At 38.3% G+C, this 27,751-nt stretch overlaps 2 long non-coding RNA genes across 3 annotated transcripts; one reads left to right on the forward strand and one right to left on the reverse strand.

Annotated features, from left to right (window-relative positions):
- Positions 1-647: 647 nt before the first annotated feature.
- Positions 648-14,850, forward strand: LOC308200028. Of its 2 annotated transcripts, XR_013955172.1 has the most exons (6): positions 648-2,300; positions 3,626-3,679; positions 4,209-4,301; positions 6,329-6,410; positions 12,815-13,524; positions 14,517-14,850. It is a non-coding gene; the product is annotated as an uncharacterized lncRNA (long non-coding RNA). The 2 variants fall into 2 exon arrangements; XR_013955173.1 differs by lacking the exon at positions 648-2,300 and having other exon boundaries at positions 2,322-3,679.
- A 118-nt stretch (positions 14,851-14,968) lies between these two features.
- LOC308200043 lies at positions 14,969-20,854 on the reverse strand. The gene is made up of 3 exons (XR_013955189.1): positions 20,252-20,854; positions 19,481-19,629; positions 14,969-18,678 (listed from the first exon to the last, which is right to left on the reverse strand). It is a non-coding gene; the product is annotated as an uncharacterized lncRNA (long non-coding RNA).
- Positions 20,855-27,751: the final 6,897 nt, after the last annotated feature.

The following is a 27,751-nucleotide window of genomic DNA, read 5'->3' on the forward strand; positions in this document are numbered from 1 at the left end:
TCCTGCATGCTCTGCATGCAATGTAGGCACTCCTTCAGCCTGTAAATTACAAAAACCTGACAAGGTCTCCAGGAACTGGGGGTGGTGCAGAGGATTCTCCATGTTGTGCTTTTCTAAGGCTGTGGTGCCTCTGCTATCCTTTTGTCTACATAGACACATGAGCTGTTCCAGATCTACATAAAACAGGAGGTGACGTTATATGACACGTATGTCATTGTTTCAATTGTTCTTCTTTCTGTTCACTTATGTTAGCTATTTTTGTTGGATCAGTATGTGGATGATATGGAATAAAGGCCTTTCTCTCCTGCCTCTAAATGCATAAATATGCAAACCCTTGCTATTGATCTGAAAGGAGGTAGTGAAAGTTGCACACTAGATCTTACATCTGGCTTGAGTAATATCCAAAGCTTCCATTTGTCCTTCATAACATTGTTTATTCAGATGCACAGTACCTGCCTTCACTGTGCAAAGGCGAAAGAGGTATTCAGTAACCCAGGACAAGGGGCAGAATAGCTTCAGTTTTACACTGGTTTACTGAAGAGAATGTGAGAAAGACCCTTCAGCAATACGAAGAGGTAGACTTTGAAAGGAGTAGATGACAGAATATTGTATAGTTGATTTCATTCCATTCATTTTCAAACTTATGTGTCAGAAGGAAACAGGAGAAGCTGTAATAAATTTAAGAAAAGCTGAAGATACAGCAGGAACAATGAAACTTTTTGCCTAGTTGTCAGTAGAGATAAACTTTAAATTTCAAAGGCGGCAGGATGAGAGGCCAGATTAACAGTGGAGGAAGTGATTTTTTTTTTTTTTTGAGCCTTCAGTAATGCAGGATCAGAGGAATTTGCTTTGATAAAATATTTAACCTATGTTAGAAGCCAATTGTAGGATATTTTATGGCACTACCCAGATCAGAGAGGACTTCAGGAATCCTAGAGGAGAGTAGAAATAGATAAAACTCTAAGACATTGTCTCAAAATCTGTTTAGGTTAGTGAGAGAAGGACTTCATATTTAAGTCTGAACAACTGGTATGAAGATGTAGATTTTAATTTTGTGGCAGACTGGACATTTTCATTTTGCATTTTTTAGTCAAAAAAAAATTATTGAGTTCTGTGCAAACACAGTTAGATGAAATGCTGTGAAGAAATTAGAAAAGAATTACAAATTTTGCACTGGGAGAAATGATCAACAAATTTTACCAGAAGAAATAAGTAGTCAAGAGAAACCTGTGTTTTCCTGAATAAAAACAATTGAAGGAGATTCATTCAATTCAAATTATGATATTATGCATCCAATTCAAAAAAGAATATGGCAATATTGGGTTTCATTATGTCAGTTGTCCATAGGAGTTACCATGACAAAACAGCTGAATTTTCTGAAAGTCAAAAACCTGCCAATACATGGACCTGTTACACATATAAGATGCAGGGTAGGGGCAACCATTTCAGTTTTGGGGTTTGTTTTATTGAAATGTTTAGCTACAACATGGTTCGTTTAGAGATAGTAGGTAAGGAGATTGTGTAGAATTAGGAATAAATGTATTTCACTCAAAAATGAGGCATGTCATGGCAGGACTATCCATTATCATATGCTTGGAAAATAGGTTTTAGCAAGTGGCTTACATTAGTATTCAGACACTTGTTTTATATTTTTCCTGTTTTTACAGTGCTATCCCCTTGAAACTCATTAAACCTTTTTCTGCAGCAGGCTAGCCACTCAGGCATGAATAATCTAAGGGGTAAACAGAATATTGTTATAAATACACAAGTGTCCATGATAAGAAGTAGCAAATATAAAGATGATTAAAAAGCAACGACAAAGCACGAACATTCTCTCTCAAACATATACAGCTATCACATACGCAGTATGTGTTTTTGTTGTAAGGGATTTATTAGAACATAAGTCTTAGAATTGAGTGAAATAAAGAACATCCTGATCAGTGGGTGAACATTAATCATCTCTATATCACACTCTCAGAACCGAAAAAAAAAAAAAAAAAGGATTGATTTGTTATTGCTTTGTGCTTTATTTAACCACAAGAGACCCATGCAAAGTAGGTGTACAAATGCTGTACTGTTTATAAATGAGGACACATTCTTACCTGATAGTGCTGTGTGCCTTCTTACAGGTCTGCTAAGAGCTCCAGTTCAACAGACCATCTCAACAGTTACCCCTCTATTCAGAAGTCCTTAAGTTGAACTGACTTAAGTGCAACTACATATGGGCTATACAGGTTTAAAAAATAACAATAAAAAAGGTTGAGATGTCTGAATCAGATGTCTGAATCTAGGCAGATGAGGTAATTAATTCCAAACCTGCAGTCTTAACTTCTTCCACTTCAAAGCTGGGGAAACACGGGAAGTGTTGTGAAGTAAACCAATGCATCTCCAGCACTGTGTCTCACAAGCATGAGTGTGCCTTTTGTGGGCAACGGAGACGGTGGGGAATGGCTTTGTCCCTCCTGCCTGTAGTGGCTTTTATACAAAGATCGTATTTGTTGTCCAACCCTTGGAGAGCAAATGCAGGGTTCTTTTTCCTCCTGTCCTGTCTCCCCTCTGCAGTGCACAGGTCAGCATTAGCAACCAGGGTGCTCTCCTAGGAGAGAGAAGGTATGGGCTGGAGCTGCTTCAGAGTGCCAAGGGACTGATTTATTTTTGATTTACAGAAAATCTGGCTTCTTTAATAGAAAGTATTTAATTACCTTTGTCCTAATGTCTTTCCTTTCTTCAGACAACCACCAAAACAAAGTAGGTTCCAACAGAAAGCCAAAAGGAAATAATGAGTAGCAAAGTATGCCTGAATTCCCTTTCCCTCCCTGTTCCTGAAATTTAGACACCCAGGTCAAGGTTGTAGGCTGATGCTGACATTGTTTTTTGACCCTCAAATCCTGTCTTCAAAATCAACATGTGCAAAAGTTATTTCAAGTAACTGGACAGGTTACCCAGAGCCTTTGAGAAGGGTGTAGGTCTCCTATATGGTGTCATCAGTAACCATACTGGGCAATGTGACAGCACAGTTTATGGACCTTCAGGGTTTTCTTTGATTGATTTCTTGAGCTGAGATGCAGAGATTCCGCTTAAATATTTATTTGGATACATACATAAATGCTTTCTTAGACATAATCCTTCCTGTTTGATTTCAGCTAAGAAGTGCCTGATTTGATTTAGTTTGTGATGGCTGTAAATTGGGAAAAAAAAATGATGTCCAGTGAAGCTATATTCATATAACTCCACAGTACTTCATATTTTACTTTACCCTAGTGTAAATGTGGTTCTAATGCATATTTCCTAACTCATAGGGCTACTGAGAAAATAAATTCATTATTGTTTATAGGTTGGTTATAGTCCTCAAATGGGAGGCATTCAGAATGGAATGTTACTATTTAAGATAACCTTGACATTTAAAATTCAGCTGACAATATTTTGGTGTGTCAAATAGGCAATTAATTTTGAATATATGGAAAGTGTTCAGAGGCATATTCAAGCTTTTGCATTTTTCTCTGCACTGCAATGGTGACCATTTGCAATACATTAAAAAAAAAAAAAATTAAGACAGGTTCTGTATAACTGAAGGGGTGAAATTTGATCATGAACAAGTCTATCGTATGGAGCTTTCTGTTTGTAGCTTCAGATGTGTAAGGATTATGGGAAGTGGAACTGGCATCTCTTTGCTTTAATGGTAAGTTTGTGACAGAACAAAATTTCATGTTTGGATAGCTTGTTAGATTGAAGTTTTACTGGAGTCTGCTTTTTATTCTTTCATTGTTGCATGGCACTAGCTAACCCTTATGATATAGAAGTACCCTGAAAGAAACCATAATCTGATGGCTGATATCTGTGAAGACATGTAACAGTGGAGTAATTTTTCCTTTGGCTAACACGAAAACAAGGTATTAAGAAAGCTATTCCTTGCGATTTTTCAACTTCTTTTTATGCTACATATTACAAAGCCTTTTTTTCCTCATTAGAATTTGCTTTTGCAAAATGTTCATAGATCTGGAGGTAGCCTTGCAAAAATTCTAAAAGCCTTGAAAATGCATGCAAAATATTCAGCATATAAAGAGGAAGGATTTTTTTTTCCAAATTATCATCATTGAAATTACAATAGAATTATCATGAGCCTTTATACTGGGGAGTAGGGCTGAGGATATTGACCATTTCTCAGCTATTTAGCGTAGGCCAGCCTGTTGCTTGAACTGGCTTTACAGGTATTGTGACATAAATCAGAGGTGATCAATCCTTACCCTATCAAACCCTTGATCTGACAACTGGAAATAAATCTGTTGTTTGACACTGAGACTGTGAGTTTGTTCTTGTGTTTGGAGCTGCTGTGAGTATGACTGTCACCACCACAAATCATTAAGCAAAGTTTATGAAGAAGTATTTGTTTGTTTGTTTGTTTGTTTGTTTTTAAGGATTTCATTTTTTAAATTCATTCATATATTTTACTGTCCTTTTGTTCAGTCAGACTGATAACTAAAATGTAAAGAAATGTGTACAATTGGAATGATTTCCCATACCTTGGGATTCTTGGATCTGAGGACTTTTAATACTGGTAAAACCCATAACCAAGTAGGTAGTGATTGTCCAGAAAACCACCCTCTACTTGTCCTATAAAAGATAACTTATATATGCATGTTGTTAGTTCTGGGAGGCAAGATGATTTGGTGTTCATCGTTTTTTCTAGTTTTCAAATGGAAATGATGGAATGATCAAATTAGACTCAGCAAATATCCATAATAATTTCATCTTCTCTATAACAAGTTTATCCTTACAATTCAAAAGGTAGTTCAGGTTGTTCAGGGATTGTGTAGCTCACGGTGTCTTGGCTGTTTGTATAGGTATTAGTACTGAAACTTTTGATATTTGATTATGGTCAGTTAGCAAGCAGAAATTAGCAAACTTTTCTATTTATTTTATTCATGATGTTTTACCTACTGTCACTTCTGTCACTTAGTGCCAGAATGAGGAGACAGGTTTTTATTTCTTGTTTTCCAGATTTACCTACACTTAAAAAAAATGGAAAGATGACATTTGGTAGCAGACCACAAATGGTGTAAAAAGTGACTAATTGCCGTTATTGGGAAAACAGAATCCCGTGATTTCATTTTTCATTAACTATGTTATCTGTTCAGAAAATCAGTTGACTCTGGGGGAAATGAATTTTCTAGAAGATGCTATCTGGCTTCCCCAGTTGTTACAAAGCAGGGTGCTTTTTTGTGTGTGTGTGTTTGTATGCCTTTTTTTTTTTTTAATTAAATCATAGTTTTCTCTATTGGGATAGCTATACTTCAGAGTGGCTCTTTAAAAGAAAAGAGACATTTTAAAATATCAAAAAAAGTATTAACTGCATCTGAAAATGTTTTTCTGCTGTTAGTGAGACCATGTAGAATTTTAATGTGAGATGAAAAACAAATGCATATCAAAAGAAAGAAGAAAGCTTTCACTCAAATATTTATTTTCATTTTCACCTGGCACAACTATAAAGAATGGACATTGGTTTTGTTTGCCTAATATTCCCCCAGTCCAAGAAGTCAATCTTTGGACTCTGGTTTCTAGAGACCATTATACACAGGCACCATGATTTAAATGTGCTGTTTGGGTTTAACAGCTGATAAAGCAATTTGTTTTGATGTAGCCTATAAGACTTGGCTCTAAAATTCTAACAAATTCCTCACCTCACATTAGATGCTGAAGCTGCTCTCTGTAATGCATATCCGAATATTTCACATAAATATTCATGAATTTGGTCTTCACAAAGGCTGAGGTAACAAATATAGGGCTTAAGAGAAGTCCTTCTTAAGAAGAAAAGATTTAGACCTTCAAAATGAATGGGAAACTTACTCTCTGTTATTAAATTACACAGTTATAATATAAATTGTATATATAATTCCAAGTACATACATGGGATAATTGAGCAAGAACCGGCTGAAGGCCCTTAAGGCTTATAAATAAACCAGCTATTCCAGCGAACAGAAATAAGAGTATAAACCTCCCAAAGTTTTTACTGAAAATTAAATACTGAAGATCCACTATTGTGCACAATTTAAAACACATACCTAGAAGTCATTCACCACTTTCTCTTAATAAGAGTAAGCAAATATTTGAACATGCAGAGTGCATGTTGAAATTCTTTCCTTTGACCCTGAAAAAGCAGAACTGTATAGATACTTTGAGTAAATTTCAGGGTGCTTGAAGAAAAAAAAACAATAGGACATCAAGGACAAGGCAAATAACCAGGTTTTAATTTGGGGTGTCTGCCTCATTGATTTCCACTTGTTTGATATTTATTTGACAGAGAATATTTTTTTTCTGCCTTTTTTTTCAGATCCAGAGAGCTTACTTAAGTTGATTATCTGATGTCCTTCTTCATTGCCTTTTGCCTTGTGCTCCTCCATAAATTGTAGAAAGTAGGTATAAGCATTCATGAAACTGCTTTATTCATTATAGACTAGTATAAAGGGCTATGGGAGCTGAAATTAATAAAAAAGTGTATCTTGAAGGTGGGCATGCAGCCTCATCTCTATTATAATCAATGACTTTTGGCCTCTAGCTTTAGTGAGTCTAAATTTTTACTCTGCATTCTAAAATGTACTGAGCTTTTCTAGAATTATATTTCAATGGGTGAAAACATAAATGTCTGGCAGCACCATAGGAGAGTGAGGTGGACCTGAATGCATAATGGAATATATTTGGACATATGGTTTTGCTACTTGCTTACCAGTAAGAGTTTTTCTGCTTCTCATAATGATTCTTGGGCCTGAATCCATACCTATTTTTCATATTTAGATACTCACAGAATCCTGTGACATGCTAATTTGCAGTATGAGCTATAGAAAAAGCTATTTCTGGAGTTCATTCATGATGTTATTTGGGGCAATCTGAGTGACAAGCTACTATTTCTTACCAAAGCTGCTGTGAAATTTCATCCATTCTCTGCCAGTCTGAGCTGCTCAAGACTGGGATCATTCAAGACATCCACAGAATTGTTTGTCATAGAGCTACAGATGAACTCGCATTCTTAAAAATAAAGCACACATTAATAAATGACAGTTGTTATGAAGTACATTATTGACTTTGCACTGAGTCAACTTAGGTGTTCATTTCTGTTTTGCTTGCAAGATAATTCTGCAGTTGAACTTAAACAGCACATTGTCACAATGTTTGAACATTAGCTTTCCTTGTCATGCAGTGAATATAGTTATGTAGTGGAATAAGGATCACGAAATACATCACAACTGTTAAGAAAGGGATTGCAAGAACGAAACTTTGGAATATAACTAGAAATGGAACAGACTTAAGCAAATGTCAGTTATGTAAAAATAGGCCTTTCAGTACACGTTAAGATGCTGCTGAGCCATAATTTGCCATGGATCAGGTTCATATGCAAGTTTGCTAGTCTTGCAATATGACTGATAATTTCTTGCAGAGGGATGTGACAGGAGCCTAGATAAACACTAAGGCTGTGCCAGCTCCTTGCTCCTATGTCTGCCTCACAGGAGTCCTTAGCCCAGCCAATACCAATAGCACAGCTCTGCATTCCTCGTGTGCTCAGAGCTCTTGGGAGAAAGAGCACAGCGAGTGCACAATGCAGTTCATGATGATATTTGAGGTATTGTTTTCAAAATATCAAGCACATGGTTTTGTGTTTTCTTTTTTTTTCCTTTTTCTTCCCATCTTTAGCTACATAAAACTCATTCCCACCTCTGTCCCCATAAAACCCATCAAGAGAGGATACAGAATCCCTGTGCCTTAGGCCCAGATAAATCTGGATATTCTGGGGAAAAAAAAAAAAAATCAGCTTTCCTGTTTAATCTTAGGCAAGGAAGGTTGAAAATACAATTTAGAGGACTTGCAACTTTAAGTATAGAGTTTCTCCAGTAGCAGCTAACTGCCATATGCTTCTTGATCTGTATTCTCAGTTTGAGAAAGTATAATGAATGTGCTGATAACAGAGATCAATATTATAGATAGTTTAAAAATGACTTTATTTGCATGCCAATAGTGATATTAACACTTAGATTGAGTGCTAGTGGAACCTTTCTTAGTTCTGTGAAAATGAAAATATTCTGAGTAAAAATATGGTTGCAAAATCCATGGTTATTTCTGCTACCAAGTTCAAAAATGATGTCTATAAGAATGCCAGTCCTTATGTCCTCTTCAAAGAACATATATACTGAATGCTGACTATTTTTTAACAATAGTGCTTGTGCCTGTGGTTGTTCTAATGCAGTGATCTGGAAAACAGTGGTAGAGGCATATAAAAGAAACAGGAATAGGTTTGGAAAAAACAGCAAATTTTACTCATGTAGAGATGATCAATAACCTGTTATTTCAGGAACCTGGGGAGCTCGGGGATGTGGATTACATCAGAATCAAAGCTCAATGCCAATCTTTATAAAATTACATCATCTAGTTTGTAAGTTAAATCCTCATCAGCAGAAACTCAAAGCAGTAGCTAAAATGCTACCTGTCCCCCATAAAGTTTACCACAGATTCTGTTTTTTTGGTTTTTTTGCTGTTAGGTTGTTTTGTTGTTGTTGCTGCTGTTTTAAGAAGATCCCCATAATCTCTCTGGTTTTGTTTCTCTCATTTTCAAAGTCTTCTTAGAACTTAAAAGTATGAAAGTTTATTGCCCAGAAGAATTTTATCAAAGCTGTCTGAACATTTGACTCAGATTTAGCAGGGTCTCATGTGAGTACAACTACTCAAATGAATAAAGCTAAGCACATGACCAAGAAGCTGTCTGAAACTGCTCTTAAATCTGGAAAACTATGGATGAAATACAGGTCGTCCTGAACCGTAAGACCTCCTCGGGGAGGAATCAAATGATAACATCAGTAATAATTGATACTAAAATTGCATTTTCATCCCATAGGATCTCTAAGTCATGTTATGCCTCATTCTCACCTGGATTGAGTCACAGGCTTTCACAAGTATGTGAAAAGTGGCTTCTCCCTGAGGAGACAAATGTTTTAGCATTTTTATAAGTTCTCATCCTCTGTCTCCCAGCGCACTGCATACAATCATTTCTGGAAGACAGAAATAAACAGAAGGTTGTGAATTCGGTGGGCAGACAGGTGACCCACCATGGACACATTGGTGCAGATGTTGATTTGAGCACTGATCTGAGTGCTGCCAAAACTAAGCATACCTAAGACCTATGACACAAAGGCAGCTTTAGGCTAGAAGACAGCAATCAAGCAGAGTGGTGAGTACAGGTATTTCTATGGGCTGGTGTGGTTTTTTTTCCTCCTCTATGGCCAGATCTTATTATTGTAGAACAATATTGTAGAACAGTAGCCTCTTTTATATTCACTAAAAATAGCCAAAATATCTACTTGAAGAGTTCTGTCCAAATATGTATTTTTTCAAGCCATATCTTAATTATTTTCTGTGCAATCATTCTGTGCAAGATTTTTGGTTCATTTCAAGTAAAGCTGTGATATGTTTTAGATTCTAAGATGGCTAGAAAACTGGAAGAATAATTGTATGCATTTATGTACATAAGAAGGTGCCTACTTCCATCACCTTACAGGAAAATGAAAAAGTTTATTTTGACTTAAAGTTAATTCTGTGGACTACTGCATATTGTAGAAAATTGACTGCCTCTATTTGTTAGATATTTACGGCATGTAGGACTTTGAAATTATTCATAGTCTTGTTCACATTAGAGTGTCAGTTCTTTGGGAGAGATGCTGCCTGAGAGTTGGACAAAAGGTGGTATAAAACCTTAGCAAAGTGGTTGAACTTACATCCTAATTCTTTTAGTTCTTTTACAGTTCTTCTCTGTGCTTCTGAAAGGACTCTTGAACTGCAATTTGAATTAGCAAGGTCTGACCGCTCTGATTAGGACAGTCAGAACATTTCAGATACAAGAAATGATATTTATAATACTTTTTCTGCTAATCTTTTTTTCAGCATATATATAATCTTCAAGCTTGCACGCTTTGTTTGAAAAGATACAGTTGTGGAGAATGTTATTTTTCAAGCAAAAGAAAGGCTTCAGATAAATTATGTTATAATGGCAGAATTACCTAGGCCAAGATTCATAGTTTGTTAGTTACATCTATGCCTAGAAACAAGCATGTGTTTCACAATGAAATCTGCAGCTACAAGGGTAATTGCTACACACACCACTAGATATCATTTCAAAATTCTGTGTTGAATGTGAGTTTCAGAAGCATCAACTTTTGCAAAAAAAAAAAGAAAAAAATCCTTGGAGGGAAAATTCAACAGCTCAGAAATCTGCTATAATGGCATTTGTAAGTGAATCTTAAATTACTAGCATACAATTGGGAGAGTTTGCAATCCCTTCTTTGCCCTTCAAATATCAGTATGGGCTGCAAGTAGTTTAATTAATGAAGTATATTCCACAGATACTCATTGGAAACACTCCTTTAGGAAACAGATATTAGTATGTTACCTAAAATAGGAATTTAATGCACTTCATGTTCAGATTAAATTCATTTGTCTCGTCTACATCTCTGGTGTATTATTTCTAGTAGGCCATATAATAAAAATGAATAACAGAGCGCTTACTGTTGCAATACTAATTCCTTTGCCAAGTGCTTATACCTTGATATTAAACATATAAAATGGGCAGAGTGGAAACATGGTTAGCATTGCTTTTCAACACCGTAAGAAATATTACGCATCACCAGACACTACCCATGAGGTGTTTAAGTCTAGGGATACTTCTTTCAGTGTTAGCGCCTACAACTAACATATTACAGAACACACATAATTAAATATTTCAGACAGCCTTTGTCCTTGGTAGTTTTATTTGCAGTAGAAAAAAGGGAGATACTGTTCTGGCTTACAGACAGTTTTCTATCACCACTCAGAGGTTGGCTACATTCAATTGTTACAGGTTTCTTGCAAACCATATGAGCATCAAAGTGTCAATGATCTGAAGAATGTTGTTTGTAAGGTAATTAATAAGAAAGGTTATTCCTCGGGAGTGGATATAATGTACAGCTCTAACAATCTGATTTGGGGAGAATGGGCTTCACAAATTGTGCAGAGGCAATTGTAAGTCCACTGGCAGTGCGCCACAGGTAGGGAGGTCATTGCACAGCACTCAGCCATGTGGTGGGCTTATGGACAGCCACAGGTCTAAGGCCTGTTCGTTAGGTCTGAACAGGTGTCCCCAAAGGGGGAAAAAACATATTTCCATGTTTCTATAACTGCTTTCAGTCAGAATTTTCAGTCACAATGAGGCTAGTCATCTTAAAAGTAGGAAATACAAGATAAAACTCTGGGAATATTTTCAGAATGCTACGAGCAACTATGTTTTATCCACAAAGCAGTGTTCTACAGGCACATTTGTACAGCACGTGCCATACTACCAGGCACTCAGCAGCAGCGTCTCATTTCAGGGGGTCACAGTGTTTGCAACCTCCATAAGCTCCTCTGTTTGTACTTTTTTTCTTCCTCCCTTTCTTTTCCTCCCTCCCTCCCTCCCTCCCTCCCTCCCTCCCTCCCTCCCTCCCTCCCTCCCTTCCTTCCTTCCTTCCTTCCTTCCTTCCTTCCTTCCCCACAAATGTATTTTTGATCTTCCAGCTTTGTTGGGATGCTGTAGGGAAATTTTCATAACTTGTCCGCTTAGTCCTTTAGGTGTTTCAGGCTTCTGGGGAGGATGAACTTACTATAAATGAGTCTGTGATGCCAACGTGCTACATCAGTGCTACAGCCCTGATGGGGAGGAGAGCAAGCTGAACTGCGGTGCAGTGTGGGGCAGGTAGTTCACACAGCTCTGGGCAGTGCCAAAAGCTCCTGCAAGCCATGGGAAACTGTCAGAGAGAACATTATTTTATTTGCCTCAGAAACAGAAGCAGCAACCAATCTTTTTGCTGAAAGACTGTTAATGATTTCGGAGTTCTAAAAGTTCTGACGAATGTGAATTCTATAGGTCAAATCGTTCATGCCTTTTTTCTTTTACTTTTTTTTTTGTTTTTTTTGAGGCAGGATAAGAAATTGATTTAATGTATTAAACCTATTGTAGCGAGTACACAGACTAATTCTTCTCATCCCCGTATTCCTTTGCCAATAATGTGATACACCGTTATGTTCTCATTGTACTAATTCCGCAGTACTCAGGTAACAGATGCCTAAATCAACTATGAGTACAAAACGTATCTTCTTTGAATTACAGAGTTCCTCTTAACCATATGACACCTTTTATAATGTGATTGCAGGAAGAATTTCCTGAGAGACTTATAATGGATAGACCTATTATAGCACTGAAATAATTTCATAAGGGACAAGACATGTCTTTGAAGCTGGTGTATGTCTTAGCTGATTTGTGCATTACAATAGTCTGAAACATTACCATTGAAACTTAGGAAGGGTTTCTAAATATATGCCAAGATGTGCAAAACAAAAGACCCACTACAAATGATGGAGGTCTTCTGGAATATGGAAGAGACTTTTTTTCATGGTACTAATAATATGCCTTATTTTTTCATAGGCAGTTTTTCTCAAAGTAAGAGTGTATATCAAAATAAATACTTGAGGAGTATTGTGGCTATGTATCATGCAAGTCATTAAGCCAAACATAATTTCAGTTTCTCCGTCTCTCCTTTTTCTGTCTTCAGTTTCTCTCTCTGATGACATTTGATTATAGTAAATTCCTCTCCATTCATGTCATTACATTCTGCTACCTCAGGCTGACAGTTAATGTACAGACGTATGTATGTAATAGCTTAATGAACAGTTGTGGGGTCTTGAGTGCAGTATTCAAGGGGACAAAGCTTAGTGGTGGCCTTCATTTATTATTATTAATAATAATTTATTTATTATTTGTGGATAGGGTTTAGGAGCTGGTGTTTGATTAAGGACATGGAATTTGGTGTAACGATGATAATCTGCAACCACGACTTTCTCAGGGAAAGAAAAAAAACGTAAAGCAGGAAAATCTTCAAATTGCAACTGCTTTCTGGAGAAGAATTTTACCAGGAGAAAAAACATCTGGGCGTGGAAAAAACGGGCAACACTTGCGCCAACCGCTCAGGAACCTGGACTGCCTGTGGTTTATGAGGGAAAAGCGTAACAACTCCGGGGTTCGTCTCCTCTCCTGCCGCCCCTGCAAGCCCGCAGCAGGGCTGCGGAGCCTGCCCTCGCCTGTGCCCTTCCCTCACCCACCGGCCACCGCACGCCCACGGGGCTCCGGGCCCGGCCCTCGGTGGCCGCCGGGGCAGGGCGGAGGGCGGCGGTGCCTGACCCCGACCCCGACCCCGGCCCCGGCCCCGAGATGGCGGCGGGGCCGGACCCCCGACGTGGCAGCCCGGGCCGCCCGCCCCCGCTCGGCGGGGCTCCCAGCGCCCGGCTCCGCGCCGCTTGCCGGGGGCAGCCGGCGGCCGGGGCTGGTCTCGGTGGAGCCGCCGCCATCCGAGGGGGCTTCCGAGGGCTGTCTGGCATCAGGGGAGGGAAGGTTGCCTATGGGAACACAGAGACGGTGGCTTTCAGTTTTTTAACCTTAGAAGTTGGCTGAGTAGGTCATAGCTTCGAGGGCACGATAAGGTAACGTTTAGCAAAAGCGTTAGTAGCCTGGTATGTACATCCACGTGGTGAGTGGTGACTGCTCAGACAGAACGGACATCCTTCGTACAAATTTCAAGGAAAGATTTTCAGTACTTCTTCGAAGGCAATTTGCCTGCTAAAGTTTTGTCATGACCCCCGTCATCACTTTTTCAGCAAATTTACATCATTCGCTTTGAACTTTTCTCAAAGAGAAACTAATCCAGGATAAAAAAGGCAAGGCAGGATGGAGGGCATCTTTGGCACATTGATGTTCTTTGCCTTTTTAATGTTTTTTTTTCTGGCTTGATTTTAATTTAAAAATACTAAGCATTCTCAAAATATAATTAAAAATACTCATCACTCAAATCTGTCAGAGTGAGACACAGAACCAGCAGTGTGGAAACTCACTTTCTTATCGGTGTCTGTGATTGCTGCTTGGCAGCTCTCACAGTGAAAATTGTTTTTATCTCTTAAGCTGAATGTTAAGCAGCACCCAGCCAGCATAAATCTCTTTAAGTCATCGTGGCTGGATAACAGTCAGGAGTCTTAAAGTGGATTGATAAGGAGACCTGTGGTGCACTGACCTTGGGTTTTAAGGTCACGGTGCTGGTCAGAAAGGACGAGTAGGATTGCCTGCACAATTAAGGACCACTGAAGCTCCTTGGCTTTCCTGAACAAAATAATGAAAAAGTTGATACGATGGTTACTTTTTAAAAGTTAAGGGATAAGAATTTGATACACACTAGTGAGCATGGTTTTTCTATCAGATCCTGTCAAACAAATGTAATTTGATTTGATGAGTGCGATAAGCTCGCTGGCTGCAAGTGATGTGTTTTTGTCTTTTTAAAGCATTTTGGCTTCTTAGATGAAGTTATTTGGGCTTATGATGGGAATAGCTGGATAAAGTTTTATATGCTGAGGTCAGATTTATCTTCCAGTGGTCTTTTCTGACCTTCTGTCCCACTGTCGTCTTTACCCCTCTGTGGATGCAGATTGCCACGGACTGAAGTTATCTCATCAGTGTGTGCAAGTAGGAGGGAAGGTGTAAGCAAGATGGAGCCAGGCTCTTTCCAGTGGTGCCCAGCGCCAGGACAAGAGGCAGTGGGCACCTTCTGAGAGATCTTCAAAAGCCTCCTGGACGTGGTCATGGACAGCCTGCCCAAATGGCCCCCTCTAGGGGGCCCTTCCAACCTCAACCATTCTGCAATTCAGTGGGATTACACATGGGTGCAAGTCTCTGAAGACTCAACATCAGGCCCTAATTATTGTTTGGTTGTCAGGTATCTGTTGCTCTGTTGTGGATAATAAAGCTTCAAGTAATTCAAATTTGTTTAATGCTCTTTATTGCCTTAATGTGCAATGTACTGTTTTCTTGTTTGTTTTGTTTTGTTTTGTTTTTTATTTAAGTTCATGTTAAGAGATACCAGGCTGTATGGGATACTGGTGTAGTGTTTTGCTGCCTCTGAAGTCCCAGATGATTGCCACCATTCTGTGTGCCTAGCAGAACAGACAAACTTTTTGAGGAAAAGACTAAATTTAAGAAACAAAGAAGGTACAGGAAGCTCTTTCAGAATATTTTCTGAACAGACAGGACAGAACAGATCTGACCATGAGACCAGGCTTCCAAGAAAAACACAGTTTGCTGGTCTAACACGGTAAAGGTGGTTCTGGTTCTTAAGCTTGCCTAGGAAGAAGTTTATGGAAACCTTAAACTAATGTTAAGAAATTCATGTAAGTGCTTCTTGAGTTAGAAAACGTGTTGGAGACATATTGTTAGGTCAATTAATAAGCATTCTTTATTTTCAGTGTCATTGTTTTTGGCTGCCGAACCTGAGACTTGCAGAAACAGACACTTTCTGTTTTCTGGTCCCGTTTACTTCACCTGAAAAAGGTTTTTAACATCTGAAACTTCAGTTTATAAGACAAATCCTATTTCTGCCTTTCTAAGTACTGTAAGAGCATAAAAGAAATGTGCAGCATGCCCTAGTACACTTTCTTTAGTCTCTTCTATTGGAAATACAGCATTATGTTAGTGGGATGCAAAATGCTTTGCAATCAGTGCCACTGTTGTCTCTTTGCTGAAGCAGTAATCTCAGGCACCATTGGCTATTCTGACCTGCATCAGTGGCTGGTATGGGGGAAAAATTAATGAGAATAGCAAAGAAGAATGATTAGTCAAAGAAAGGATGAAGGAACTGAAATTGTTTGGTGGAGAAGACTAAAAGGAGACAATATGTTTTGAAATAGGTCAATTTTGGCTACAAAGCTCAAGGAGAAATTCAAGTCTGCTTTGAAGTGGTCAGAAAATAGGGATCTTAAATTGCAACAGGGGAGATGTAAATTTTAGATTTTGGAAAGAAAAAATCTTTTTAATGCTAAAGGTAGTGAAACACTTGAACGTATTATTTGGGGATCTTGTGGGATCCTGATTAGGAAGGTTAAGCAATTTTTTTGTTGGGAATGGTAGAAATGTTTTTATCCTAACTAACGCAGGTAGAGGGCAATTTTGCAAGCTGTGTTCTTCATGACTCTAAGACATAAACATTATGTGAAATCACCTCTGAGCTTCAGGAATGTTACCCTCTTTGCTATTTAAGTGTTACTGACACTTTAAAAAAATGTGGCTGGATCAGTTAACATACCTTTATCTTAAAATACCTAATACCGTTGTGGTTTTGTTTAACACTTCATTCAACTTTTGTTCTGACTTCATCTAAACAAATTTAAAAAAAAAAAAAAAAAAGAATCCCTTTGATTCATAGGAACTCAGGCTGGAGAAGTGTTTGTACCCTGCATGGCATTACAGGACTTAGCAATACACTTTTTTTTTTTTTCAGTTAAAGTGCAAAATAATTGTACAGTAGTTTTTTCTTTTGCATACATGCTGAGTTTATTCAGAACATTTACCATCCTTCTTTTTTCTTCTTAATTATCTTTGCTTCTGAGCCACTGACTGAAGACTAAAAATTTTCTCTGAACACAGCTACTTTGATTTTGAAGATAGCATATATTGTTGGAAATTACAACATAATCTTTGAATATTTGAATTTAGGCTTAATTATGTGTTGCCTTCATCATGATTATACTTATTTTATTACTAGCAAGTAGGCTGTTGACAGATCTAAAAACATTCTGAACGTGGTAAGAAACAATTCCGTGCCACAGACAGTAGATGTTAAGCTGTATGTAACTGGAGTCTTGCTATGGAAGACCTAACTACCTGACTTGTCACGAGTAGGAGAATGTGAACAGTGCTTCCTTGCCCCCTTCTGCTTCCCCTTGAGGATTCAGTCGTTTTAAAGTTCAGTTAAGGAAAAGTTAGTACCTGTACTTGAGATTCCTGGTTGTGCAACGAGCAGCTCTGCCAGACCTGCAGGAGATGGAAGGCGCCGGCCCCAGACCAGGGAGGCAGGAATTCCTGCTGACGGCTGGAGGCAGTTTTAAAAGGGCTCAGGGGGTCCTAGTGAGGTAACCACACTGAAATTATTACAGGGATGCCTTACTGGATGAAAGTTACACGTCCTGTGGATTACCAAAGGCTACTGTTTTCAGGGATGTACAGGAAAAAAGACTTACTAGGTAGATACTGGCAGAACGTTAGCTTATAAAGTTGCTGTGAAGCAAGCTGCTTTGGTATTATAACCACATTTAAATTCTGCTGTGATTTTGGCAGGAGGAACCCTGCCATTTTTCTTCCACAGTAGTATCAGTGGACAGAAGACAAGCTCCTCCAAGAGATTGGTGGTGAAACTGAATCCAGTTTCTTTTACGTATTGGAGTTGTTACTGTTCACTCTTTTTGTTTCTCTTTTTCTCCTCCTCTGCTCCATTTGTTTAATGTTATTCCTTTCCTAGCCTTAGGAACTTAGCCTAAAGAATGGATCTTCAAGCTGGAATTCGGTCCATAAGCTGTATTGAGGTAAATGTCTGGTTAGCAACAGATTAGCATTTTACAGCCCTGCTTATGGCTAGATTCACTTGCAACTCTTACAAACATCCTGCAGATCCATCCCATATCTTTTTGCAGCCTAGTGGAATATTTTATTTTCAGTTCTAGATCTCTTTTTAAAATTAATGTCCTTATTTCAGGACTGGGGCCTGTTTTAATGCTGCTGTTGCTTTCCAGCTAAAGCCTATTCAAGCAAATTGATGTTCTTCAGAGATGTTCATCTCTTTGGCAAAAAGATGAATACGCAAAAACTTTTAGCAGCACCAGGCAGCTTTTCAAAGCCAGGTATTTTTTAATTTGTCAGCCAAAATGGGGTATTCCAGCACGTTCATGAGTGACAAGTAGAGAAGCAAGAGACTTGCACTTGTGTCCACAGTAGGTGCCTCTCTGCTTTCTCCGCTCCATGGTAGCCTGTGCTCCCTCCCTCCCTCTGACCTGGGCACCAGAGCTCTCGGCGCAGAGCCTTGGGTTTTGCTTCAGCCTGCAGTCACATGGGTTTTTTTGCTTGTTCACAAGTAGTAGTTTAAAAATGTCTTCGATAATGTTGATCTTACTGCATAACTTAATGGGAATCCAAGCTCTGCTACTCACTCATGTTTCCACCATTCTTAAGTAGCAATGCGTGGTAACCCAGATACTGTGCTCTGCTGTTCCACTGTTCACATCGTCCTACAGAGATATGATATAAAAATCAGTGGATGACCTGAGCTTACACAGCTTTTATGACAGTAATACAGAATTTATCTGTATTACTTGAAGCAACTGACAAGCCTTTATTGTTCATGTAGCTCTTTTATGAGAAGAGGTTTATAGCACAGAATGTTTTTTTGCTTTCTTGGTCTCCCACCTTCTCCTTATTAATGGCATTGTAAAGGAATCACAGGAAAAGTTTGCTACATCCTAACATCCTAATTGGTTTTGCTTTAATAATTGCAATTCTTTGACAATAGGGACTATTCAATGGCCTGTGTTCATATGGATATATGAATAATACATCAAATATCTTAATTTAGAGCAGTCCTGTACAATACAGGAAGGAAAGAAGGAAATGATCTCTTTTAACTGGTAGTGGGTTACTCCAGGCCATCTATTTTAATTTTTTTACATTACAACAAGACATTATGACAGTGAGCATCCCCACAGTATTTTTGGAAACTCTCAACTCTATTTTTTCTGTGTGTTGCTCTTCTTTTGCTGTAGATAGATCTGTACAGATAGAAAAACACAAAGGAAAGCATTATTTTGAGTAAGCTAATTCTTAGGTTCTGTGTCATCTTTGAGCTAATTGTCATTGTAGAATCTGGTGCCTTCTTTTGTTTTCTTACTTGAGGATTATGCTACACTTGAGTTTTCTTTTTCTGTGTACAATTACAATAAAAATGAAACCCATGGTTGTGCAGATTTATTTATTTTTTTAATTAAAAGATAAGATTCTTCTGTAAATGTCTGGCTGTTGAAGAGACTATGACTCACACTACTTTACGGGGGCTTTTGAGTCACTGATGTAGAACATGGTAATGTCAAATGCATTATGAGTATCAGACAAATTTATAAGGTTTTATGACCATTGGGGTCAGTTTCATTTAGATACAGATGTGTGTATGCTTAACTGTTACTGCCAAGATGTGAATGAGAACATTTTGAGTCCTGAACCTTTTCTTCTTAAAATATAAGTTTATATGCCAGAAAAAAAGTGTAATAAGATATTTTCATAATGTCAAAATTATTTTACGTGAATGCATGTCTTGTTCCCTGAAATCGTAGCTATAAAAATCAGAATGATTGATGCAAAGTAATTTAAATCAAGTCTTAGTTTAGCATATTCTTAGTTAAGTCAATTAAGGTATAAGTACTTTACTTCTTTTACTTATCTTGTTTTATGTAGCTTTTTGAGTAAATTGTGGGGTTATAGAATAAAAAATGACTCCCTGAATGGAGAGTAAAGTTTTATGGACTATACTTCAATTGCAAGCTCTCATTCCTTAAAAGAAAAAACAAAAATAACAACCTGTCTTAGTCATTTGAAAGGTTGGCTGTAATGTACTTTCAACTTCTCTTTTAGGTTTGTAGGTGGAGAGCTGAATATTTGTTACAATGCTGTAGATTGTCACGTTGAGAATGGACGAGAAGACCACACTGCCATTATTTGTGATAGTCCTGTAACAAATACCAAAGAGAAAATTACATATAAGGAACTTCTTGAACAGATAAGTTTGAGAATAACCTTGTTACTGGAAATAGATTGGAAATACTGTACAGCAGGTAGGTATTAGGGAGGCAGAAGTGGTCTGCCTTGCTAGTTTATTGCTTTTGCTGTGCTCAGTATTGATTTATAAGCTTCACTGCTTTTATCCGATAATAGAGCATCTAAGAAGTTTTGATCTTCCTCTAATTATCTTTTTTTTCTTCAGTTTATTATTTTTTTGTCCTGGTCAGTTAAATTCTGAACTTTTCTCTCTTGAATCTGTTTTTTTCCCCCTCCCCTAAGAGTTCTTATTTCCTATATAACAGATAAAGCAAAATATTAGTCAAGCCACTTGACACTGAGTTGCTACAAAGAACAACAATGCTGCTCTAGTAGAAACGAAGGTGCACACCTTGGCTATTGCTGCAGGTAATGGAGTGTAAAAACAAATGCCAAGTTAACAGGAAGCAGGTCTAGACAGAGCTGTGTCACATGCCTGGTACAAATATAGAGAGGGTGTCGATGGCCTGCACTATTTCTCTGTCTGGGAAGCCTGGATTTTGACTGTCGGCTGGGGTGGCTGATGCAACTTACCTCTAGCTTGCCCCTGGCTGGGGTGGCGAATACTGAGTTCAGCATCAGCCCCGAGTGCCAGGCTCTTCGTGTGCCCGTCTCACTGCCATCAGCTGCTTATGGGCCTCACGCTGCTCCTCTGTGCCGATAATTTGGCAGCCTCATTACCTGACGTTGTCATTTACCAAAGGTCACCTGCTGATGCAACCCTCAACCAGGCCCAACCCATGCCGGTTGCTATAATTGGTAGTTAAATTGAATTTCCTGTTCAAATGCTGTATTTTAACTTTGTTTGCTCTGCTTTTCTGTTCTAGTTATATATAGCAGTTGCACTTAACACTGAACACAAAGAAATTTTGGAGTCAGACTCCTGTTCTTGCTTAATGAATTTCAGAGTGCAAGATGCATTACAGTGGATGGAACACACTCACTGTACTGCAGATACATGTAATACTTTTAAAGTGTTAAATGAAGTTCACAATACACTAGTTTGGTGTGTGAGGTTTGTATTCCACTGTTGGAAGAAAAGAGTAATCATACAGACACAAAAACTGATACATCTCTGCTGTACCATACCTTGTAAGAAAAATATAGAAAATATTTACTCCTCACCAGTTTTTTGTTGATTTACCAAGTCCAAAACTGAACTTTAAAGTTAGCATGCAGTATACTGGAGCTAAAGCCACTATTTCAGTGTTTTAAGAAATCAGGCAGCTTTAAAAGGGCACAGCTTCTCATCTGTTTTTTATGTCTATCTATATATAAATGAATTGTAATTATATGCAATTTTATTTGTCATGTGCCATATATAAATGTATATGTATAAATGAAAAAAGTGTATATATATATATATATAAATACCCATTTTTATATATAAATAGGTATAAATAGGTATAAATACCTATTAATTTATTTTAATGAATACATCATGTTGATATAAATTATCTTCTGTGGGCTTCCTCTGCAGAAATTTCCTCTAAACAGCACTTGAAAAGTAGCCTTGGTTCATTTTTTAGGGTGGATGTTGGTGTCTCCTAAATTTGTGTATCTTTGTTTTCTGAAAGCACATTAAACACTTTATGGCATGGAATATTTATGCAGAATGAGAAAGTTTTGCTAATGTACATATGCATACTTTCTTCCATATTTCCTCTTACTGAGCATAATAAACCAAACAGGATAACTGGTTGAAGTTTTCTGGGGGTATGTAGCAGAACTTATTCAAAAGTTCATTGTAATCTTGCTGGTAGCTGAGTCCTATCTTAACATTGTTTTTGAATTCTGTACAGTCTGTTATTCTCCTTGATCAAAAGGGCATATGATTGTGAAAGGCAGGGTTTGGGATTAATAACTTCTCATTTTCATCTTTCTAGTCCACTCTTGTGGAATAAATTTAACTTGGTTCATCTAGTAACTGTTGAACACCAGGTAACAAACACACCCACAGTTGACTGAAAATTACAGATACGTGGGCTGGTGTGTGTTGTGTCATAGATCTCATAAAGACTAGGAAAGTTTTTGGGACAAGGCCTACTAAAACACTATGAAGCATGGCTTACAGTGTTTGGCTCACATCCTGCTGCCATTGCTTGTTGCTGTGTTCTCAGTCTGCTCAATGTAAGCCAAAGTACTATATGCTGTAGTTTTGAAATAGACTGTCACTGCTTTGCATGCTTCGTTACAGACTGGTATGAGTATAGACCAGACATATGAACAAAGTTGACAAATAGGCTTAGTAATACCCCAGAGGCGAAAGAAACCTTTTGCTTCCTTTCTGGAGTTCCTTTCCCAGTTTAAAATAGCCTTCAGTGTGAATCTGTGTGCAGACTGTAGTTTGAACTATACCCATCCAATGAATGTTTAGTAGTCTGTCGGGCCAATAAGCTGTTATTTCACTGAGAATGTCTTTTCAAAGAAGTTGCCTGTTCAAAATGTGTCTACAGGAGATCAGGGTTTGAGGTGATGGATTTCCTTCTGGCTTTTGGTAATAAAAGAGGACTTTATAGGTGGATTAACTAAAAGTTATGTAGAATAACTATGGGTCGCAGGATGGGAAGATGCAGAATTATGTAGCAGGTTGGATCATTTGTCCAAGGATCAAACGCATGGTAAGGATGAAAAAAATGACATAGGTGCTTGGTTGGAGATAATACAACTCCTTAGGGAGGGTGGGATAGCTTGAGCTATGTCCTCAGGAAGCCTGTTGCTTTGAGATTATCCCTCTCTATCCTTTTTACTCTTTCCACTGCTGTTCAGATCTAAGACCTACAATGATGCTGCAATTTTAAGGTTAAGCACCACTAAATTGTAAATAATTGAGAGAAATGTTGGAAGCTTGTGGATGTTTAGTGTCCAACCTGTGAGAAACATTTTTTTTTTTTTCAGAATTGGAGTAGAGGGATTGCAGGACAATTTCAGCAGTTTATTGATACAGATAATGACAAGATCTGTCTGTGCTGATACTCTGTGCAACTACATTTGGAAAGTCTTGGGACTCTTAAAGTGAAATTTTATATAGTGTATATGATTGCATTGTATTAATTATATGCTGTTACAGATGGAATGCTGCAAATATGGAGAGTGGGGCTCTGAAGAAACTTAAGACATGACAGTCTTCCAGAATGTACCTATTGGATTTATTTTATTTACTGATGCCTCTTACAGGCTTTTAAATGTGGATTACATAATTGAACTGATTACAGTGAAATGGGGATGTAGCTGTAAGCTTTGTGTATACCTTGGGATAGTCTCTAATTCCAGTAGTGAGATGCCAGGAAAAGATAAGGGAAACATGAATTCTTTTAGAAAAGTTACTGAATCTCTGTAGTGTTAGGAAAAAATAGATATACCCAGAAAAAAAATAGGGAGCAATGGCTTCTGTTCATTTAAAAACAATCTTTCTGATTGTGTTGGAAAGTAGTACCATTTTCAGGTTAAGACAAAGGTTGTTAGGTGGGTGAAAAAACCTCTCTGTTTACATTACTGGGTTATTTTCTGTAGGCTGCCTCCATTGCTAAAAATAAAAAATAAAAAAATCTCAAGAATTTGAATGCCATTGCAGTTGTTGACACTTGACAGATACTGTACATGAAAACAGTATGATTTCCCTTGGTCATTATTTCAGAAACAATGCATAGTTAATATGCTGAATTCAGTGCTGTAATAAATAATTTCTGAGTGCAATAACCTGACAGGAGTACTAAAATCCAGCCCTTCTTTCCCCCAAGCTGAGTCTCTGACAGCATTGAATGTTGCAAAAATATGAATGAGAGAGAATGGCTTCGGGGTTATCAGCATTGGGTTATGATGTAAATTCTTTGTTACACCCTAAAGGCATCTCCTTCTGAAATAGCTGTATTAGGAATTGTCAGGTTGTATTTATGTGTCTTGTCTGTCTGTCTTGCACTGCATTTATCTCCTGAAGAATCACCCAGGTTGTTTTGCTTCTAGTAGTCTTTTTCATTCTATGTGCTTTACTCCATCTTCTTTCTTTGCCTTCTGCCTTGAAAAATGGCCAATTGCTTCTTAGCTAGAAATAGTGACTTTCATTTCAAGAGATTCGTTCTCAGAAGTGCTATAAAATCAAAACTAGAGTACAGACAGAAAATCCTACGGAAACTGACAATCAAACTTTTTATTCTGTTTATCTGGTAAAGCAAAATTACCTTGCTAGAACTATGTATTAGGCTTCTTGTTTAATGCTGTTTTTCATTATCCTATTTAAATTTCAAAATCCATTCTTCAATGGATGTGCTAGAAAGATTTAACTATGATGTACAAGTGTAGCTCGTCAAAAATATCAATATTAGTATTCTGGAAAGGATGAGAGTAATCAGGAGTTTAGAGAGAGTGGTGCCTTGGGTTTTTCACATTCCACACAAAAGACTTCCAAATCACCTTAGAAATCTGAAGTAGCAGGAACTTGATCTAACTTGACTTATGTTGACTAGTGTTATACTACTCCCTTGACTTAAGTGTTATACTACAGCACATCAACATCAGTGATACCTGCAGTAATATATAATGTGGTGCAGTATTGGCAAAGTGAAGCAAAGCCATGCTGAATTAATTGCTGAGGCTCCTGACATTTCCGCTATATGTGGTTTGCAGGTTTTACTTTGGAATAGGTTTAATTTGATCCTTTGAAGCAAACGCCCCATAACTCACTTCAAAGCTGTCAGAACATAGCTGTTCAACAAATCTTTGCTTCCTTGACTTGTGGATGCCTTTAGGAAATGCCATGCTTTTATTTGATCTGTCTCACTGCTACTTGATTACTCTCCCCACTCTGAATGGAGGTTGTTCAAATAATGGCATGTAAGGGAAATAGGTGCTGTAGGAGTTTTGCAGAACGCTATGGTCTATCGCTTACAACTACCTGAAATTTCTTCTGAGGCAAACGCTTGTCTGGAACTCATCTCTTCTGCAGAGTGGATGCTGTGGCATTGCTTCTGATCAAACATGAAATCCATGCCAAGCTGGTGAGTGTTAGAGAATCCCCATCTCATCCCAGGCCCTTCTAGCAGGCGCACGCTCCACAGCCGGTCTCCCAAACCAGGAAGGAAGATGGGCCTGTATCTGTGCCCTACCCACAGTCCCCAGCTTTCCCTCAATCCGAAGAACATGTTGGCATGTGAAAGAAGGAAGGAGAAATCACTGCAATGAACCACAATCCCAGAAGCTGTCTGCCTGCATTAGAAAGAAATAAAAATCATACCAACTTACATTTTTTTCTTGTTATTTTTTCTTGTTTTCTTGCACTGTATGTGCACCACTACAACCACTAGGTAGGTCCCTCGTATGCTACATTTGAGGAGAGGAAGAGACTGTGCAGTGGAATTTTGTGCAGAAACCTGCAGGGGCTGTGCAATCAAGGCATGCCACATGCATGGCTTATGGAGTTGCCAGGACCGTGCCTGGCACACAGGCAGAGGAGGGTCAGGACAGGTGGTCTATGATGGAGCTTCTTGCCCCACAGAACTTGCTTCACAGCCCCTGGGGAATCATCTTGTGAGAAAAATCTCAATAATTTTCTTCAGACAGGATCTTCTGTGAAGCTATTTTATTCGCGATTGCAATGGTAGGCGTCCTGCCAATTAGGAGCGCATTATAGTAAACATATCATAACCTTTTACTCCCTATTACATGACACCTAATCACCTTCCCTGTTTCCTCATTGGCTGAGGACTACAGGTTCACAAGCTACTCAATGCTTCTCTATACCATATATGTACAACTTTTTTGATCAACCCTTTAATTTCTCCTTTTTCTCTTTTTTTTTTCTCCTTTCTTATGTTTTGAGAACTTGTGATCTTTGTTTTACTGTTCTCACACTGCTCATCCTGTTTTTTTCAAGCTTCTACCTTATTTTGGAACAGTGAGGCCTTCTACTGTCCACTTATCTACTTAGCATTTCTCCTTGTTATGACTACACAACTACCTTTGAACACAGAAGGTTAGTTTTCTACTGCAAAAACACAACTTAGTTTCTCACAATCTCAAGACATTACATCTCTCACAGGCAGACTTGCATTGCCTTTCCACAGCTCTGGGACCAGTGCCCAGACTGGACCAGAAAGCTCCTAAACACAATCCTGCACTGATAACACATCTAGGAAAGGAGTGCATACAGTTAGGCAGGCAGGCATCTGGACCATTGAATTTACAGTTCCCAGTGCCTGGTGTGACAGAGAGTGGGCCAAGGGGATGTTCCTGCATGTCATCTCCTGGGAGTCCTCAGGAGCTTGTGCGACGCAGATGTGTGCAACACTTGGCAAGTGTGTGTGGCACGCTTTTCCCTGGACTGTTGATCCTGGGACGAAGGGTATAGGTAGCCTAATGAGCAGTGGACTTGGTGGAATGTTCTCCCCTCCCCTGAAGATCTGTTCAAGATCTCTGTGGCAGGGGCACATGCACCAAGCCACTTCTGAAGCATGATTGTCCCACATGTTTAAGAATGTGGTCTTCATCAGCTTGAAATAAATTCAGCACCACTTGTCCATCCTCTCCCAATCGGCAGCAGGCTTGACATTAGCAACATGATGGTGCATCTGCTGGAGAAACTCTTGCAGCAGTAGGAAAAGGAGGAAGTGATAATTAAAAGGAATAATGGAAGAGTGAAGAGGTTGATCAGCGCGTGGGGGGCATCAGCAAGGACTACTTTCTTTAAGTAGCCTTCCAAGAATGGCATGTTGGAGAAGCTGAAGAGGAGAGGAAGGCTTGCTGCCTTTGGTTTAGAGGAATGCTTATGTGACATGACTATTTTTACAGCATGAGATGCACTTCAGGGTCTTTCAGGAGCTCTCAGTATTTGAAAAATCTTTTTGTATTTAGCTTGTGTTGAGGGACTTGACACTGTTAAGACCCACACTGTTCAAGACAGTCAGGTTTGGAATTCACTTTTGGAGCATTTGGAGTGGAATTTCTGTTTTAGTATCTTCTAAACAGAATTCTTCTGGCATGGACCAAAACTGAACTGCATTTTAAACCACTAGGGACAGCCGGGTGATTTACTTCAGAACTGCACTACTTCTCCAAACCTGAACTGCTAATAGAGATATAGTATTTGTTTGGTGGCAGGGTAAAAACAAAACTGTGCTCACTAAGGCTTGCATTTGACGTAAGTGTAATTTAAGTCCAGATCTTCAAATCTGAAAACCTACTTCAGCGTCCTGTTATATCACTTTGTCTCAGGTCATTTTATTACCGAAGTGTCAAATATATTAAGGCAATAGAGCAGTCTTAAACTTTGAAGAAGAGCAGAGAAATAGCAAGCTGGTAGGAAAATAGCAACTGTAAAATCTTGAGTGATAAAGTATGCTGTCTTAATGTAAACCATAAATGACAACACACTGTAACAAACTGGAAGGTTTCATGGCTTTTAACAGTTTAATGAAATGTCACTACTCGCACTATTTTTTTTTCTCTTTTAGGAAGAATGATTGCTTAAATGTTTCAGGGTTTCCACATCAATCTTAAGGGCAATGTAAACCTGCTTTATGATGTTCCACAATCTTCCAAATAGTTGCAGATGGAGATAGTGTTTTATTCTGTAGGGCAAATGCTCACTGTGTGTCAGAAGGATGAAGGAAAAGACAAAAGGAAAATCATAGCTACCCACATATTGTATTGGGTTAATGTCTTTGGTGACATTGAACTCTACAGAGTGGGGAGGTTAAGTACAGACAAGTAACTAGTGAGCTTGCCTGGAAGATGTGGTTTCTGCCTGCAAAATGCTATATATATTCTGCTTGAAATCTACCATGAATAAATTTTATTTAAAGAAAACTTCAGTATATGTATTTCTCTTCACCGTCTCCCTTGTACAGCCAAGTAGCAAAATTATGTAGCTCATATACAGGCACTGGGAATCTTCTATTACAAAATTACTAATTATGATCTTTAAATGATGCCTTTTCCATCCATAGGCAAACATTGCCTTTTTTCAGCATCAGTAATAATTATAAAAATGATAATGAATGTTTTGTCCATTGGTTTTAATTATTTATTTCTTACTATCCT

Source organism: Anser brachyrhynchus (assembly GCF_964034855.1).
Source record: "Anser brachyrhynchus genome assembly, chromosome: 1".
NCBI lineage: Eukaryota > Metazoa > Chordata > Aves > Anseriformes > Anatidae > Anser > Anser brachyrhynchus.